Genomic DNA, 3,222 nt, shown 5'->3' with positions numbered 1-3,222 from the left:
CCAGGCCTGAGATGTTCTCCAGATTCTCCTTATTCCAGTCTGCAACCAAATGAACAAATAAATGGATGGGACTATGAATTTAAGGCATAAATCTCATATTTAAATAAGCGTCCAGTGAATTCTTTACACAGCGTGTTCACACTCAGCCCAAGCACATAAAGTTAACAAACAGCAGAATATCTCTTTAATTCAACAAACATTACTCACTCACCGGCTCTAAATTCAGTCCAACAAGCACACGTGAAATCACAACAGCAGGCGGCTGCACCATCTTTCTTCATTCAGTGCTGGCTCTGCTTTACATGACTCACTTTTCCTTCAGTGCCTCTTTCTCAGTGAAGAAAAATCAGACTTCCATTTCCTCCCAGGATGAGTAAAATCCACATAAAAGGTCTTACTACTATGAAGCACTGAAAACTCTTCATGCCAGAGAGACTACATCATGATGGTGAAGTTCAACCTGAGGTCTGATCGAAATATGTAGTGAAAGACTCACCATGACCCACCAATGAAGATGTAAAATATGATGCCTGAGGCTCTTCTCTTCGGTCGCTGCGCCTCTGTCATAGAGGCTACATTACCTGCGTGCCCAGCTCCTGTTCTGGCACGACATATCAGCTTTCCCTCGTAGTAAACCTCCTCCTCTTCTCTGTGGTCCAAAACGCCTGTGACACAAACACTAACACCCCCACCGGGTGCTCTGAGCTCACCGCCCGGGCCGCCCGGCTAACAAACTGAGCTAACATGAGCTAACAGCAGCTACAGTTTACTTCACTGTCCATCAGGAAACTCTGTAAATCACAGAGAGTTGAGGCGGAGCAGCCGGAGGACATCAGAGGGAAAACCAGAAAACATTTTCTCCGTAAAATATCATGTGATTATAAGAACAACTCAAATTTAAGTAGGCTAATTACTTTTTACTTTCACTGCCAAAAATCATTAAAATAAATATGTAAATCGTTTATATGAACATAAATACTGTGTGTGCTTCTTGTTGGATGATCTGTAAGATGAAACTTTCAAAATGAAACCTGGCAGAAGGAGAAAACCCTGCTTTATCTTTAGAGTTAATTACAGCTGGGAGCAGCTCTGCCGCTAAACGCGGTATTCCCTTTTACACACACGGGGTGTCCCACCACAGGCTGTTTGCTACTAACCATTAAGGCATGTAAACAAGCCGATTTGGGTGACACACAACCAGAAATGAGAGCTTTCCCAGGGTGCGCTCAGAGATCTGTACCACGTCGGTCGGGCTGCGGCTACAAAAGTGTGGCGGCGATACCGTGAGTTTGCAAAATAACTCCCAGTTGTGAAATGATACGCTCGGTGATGTGCATAATTATTGTCATAGGGGAAATGCTTCACAGTAAATCATAATAATCGATCTGTGGAATGAGGAATGTGAATGCGGAACCAGAAGGGAACATATTTTTATTTTTAAGAACTGGTGATCCCCGCAGCGGAGAACTGCTGCTTTTCCAAGTTTATTTTTATTTTTTGAGTGAGTCAGCTGCCAAAAAAGTGCTGAAAAATAAAGAAACTACTCATTTCAAGTGGACTCCATGTTGTCTTTGCAATTGTGCATTTGTCTTTGTAGAGGTTTGGGTTAAAGTCCGGCTAAAATTAAACTGCAAAATGCTTGGTATCATGATTGTGCTGCATATTTTTGCATTAACCATCGGGAACGTCTGTGGTTCTACATCTATGTTGCTTTTTAAAGACATGACATGTAAGAATGTCATTAAATTTCATTCAGTTATAAACCTATGCTGTGTACTTTTATACCAAATGCTTCCAACAATATTCAAACCCAGCGCCACGATCGGTTTCAGAAGCTGGGACGAGCTGGGACAAATGTTGGTGCTAAAGAAGAAGAAGAAGAAGAAGAAGAAGAAGAAGCGGTAAATTGTTGCGATTGTCATTTCTGGTAAGTTCACAACAGCGTCAGGAAGTACATAATGTACAGAGTGTACTGTTGTAGTACTGTGTACTAACTAAAGTATGTGAGCCGAAGCAGCACTGGACTCTGTTCCCCTGCCAGCTGCTGTCATTGTCATTGTGATCAACTGATTCCTTTAAATGCCAATCAGGCAAATACATGGGAATAAATATATATATACATATGTTTGTATGACTGAAAATAAGAAATAGTAATTTCAGTTTCAGTATCTGTTTCTTGAGAAAGGATCTCTTGCAGATGTGTTAATAATGACAAAATAATCTCAGAATGGGTGCATGAGTAATTTTTTTGAAGAACTTTTGAAAAGCCTGAAGACTTTTTGTCAATATAGACGACATAGATGATCTATTTTGTGATAGATATAGACAGAAATTCCTCTTTTTTTTTGCAGTACTGAGTAGTAACTATAAATAAATATAAATAAATAGGAACTGGTTTTGCAAAATGTTCCGTTACAATCTGTCCTAACACTTAAACAATGTCATGCACATGTATGCAAGCAACATGCAGACACACCTACAAATAAAGACACAAAGGCATTGACACACTTGCAACACACGCAAGTCTCAGGGGAGATTTCCATAAGCGCTGAACCATGAAAACTACACTCACACCTCGCAATGCGGTGATGAAAGTGATTCCTCCGAACGCTAATCAGGACCCAAAATAACTCGCTTGATCATCTTCTATCAAAGGCCACGGGACTCACCGACACGTGGACACACTGACAGAATAAATGTAAGTTGACATCAACCCAGTTGTGTCAACAACAAGAAAAACAGAGAACACTACCAAAAAAAGTAGACAGGTAGACATATGTGGGACATGGTTAATGACAGGGACTACATTAAAATTAGAAATGAGAGTGAGACGGAGAAAGTGTGAAGATGGAATAAAGAAATTAATTCACTTAGAGTCATATGTGGTGAAGACTTATCGGCTGACCTTGTTCAAAGAGGATTTTCAAATAGATTGTTCATAACGGATGGGGGTTTGAATTATTGCTGCTGCTTCCACTGACACCACTATTACTGCAGCTACTACGACTGGTGTTAAAGGTTCGCTGTGTCAGATTTATGGGGCGGAATATAATATTCATAACTATGTTTTCATTAGTGTATAATCACCTGAAACTAAAAATCTTTCTGGTTTTGTTACCTCAGAATGAGCCTTCGTGTTGAACCCCGGACGGACTTTTGTCACAAGTTTTGTCGACATGTATTTACATGCAAAGACATACTTCATCGACGTATCCCTCCCAT

Source organism: Larimichthys crocea, chromosome XI (assembly GCF_000972845.2).
Source record: "Larimichthys crocea isolate SSNF chromosome XI, L_crocea_2.0, whole genome shotgun sequence".
Taxonomy (NCBI): domain Eukaryota; kingdom Metazoa; phylum Chordata; class Actinopteri; family Sciaenidae; genus Larimichthys; species Larimichthys crocea.
This window is presented reverse-complemented; position numbering follows the sequence as displayed.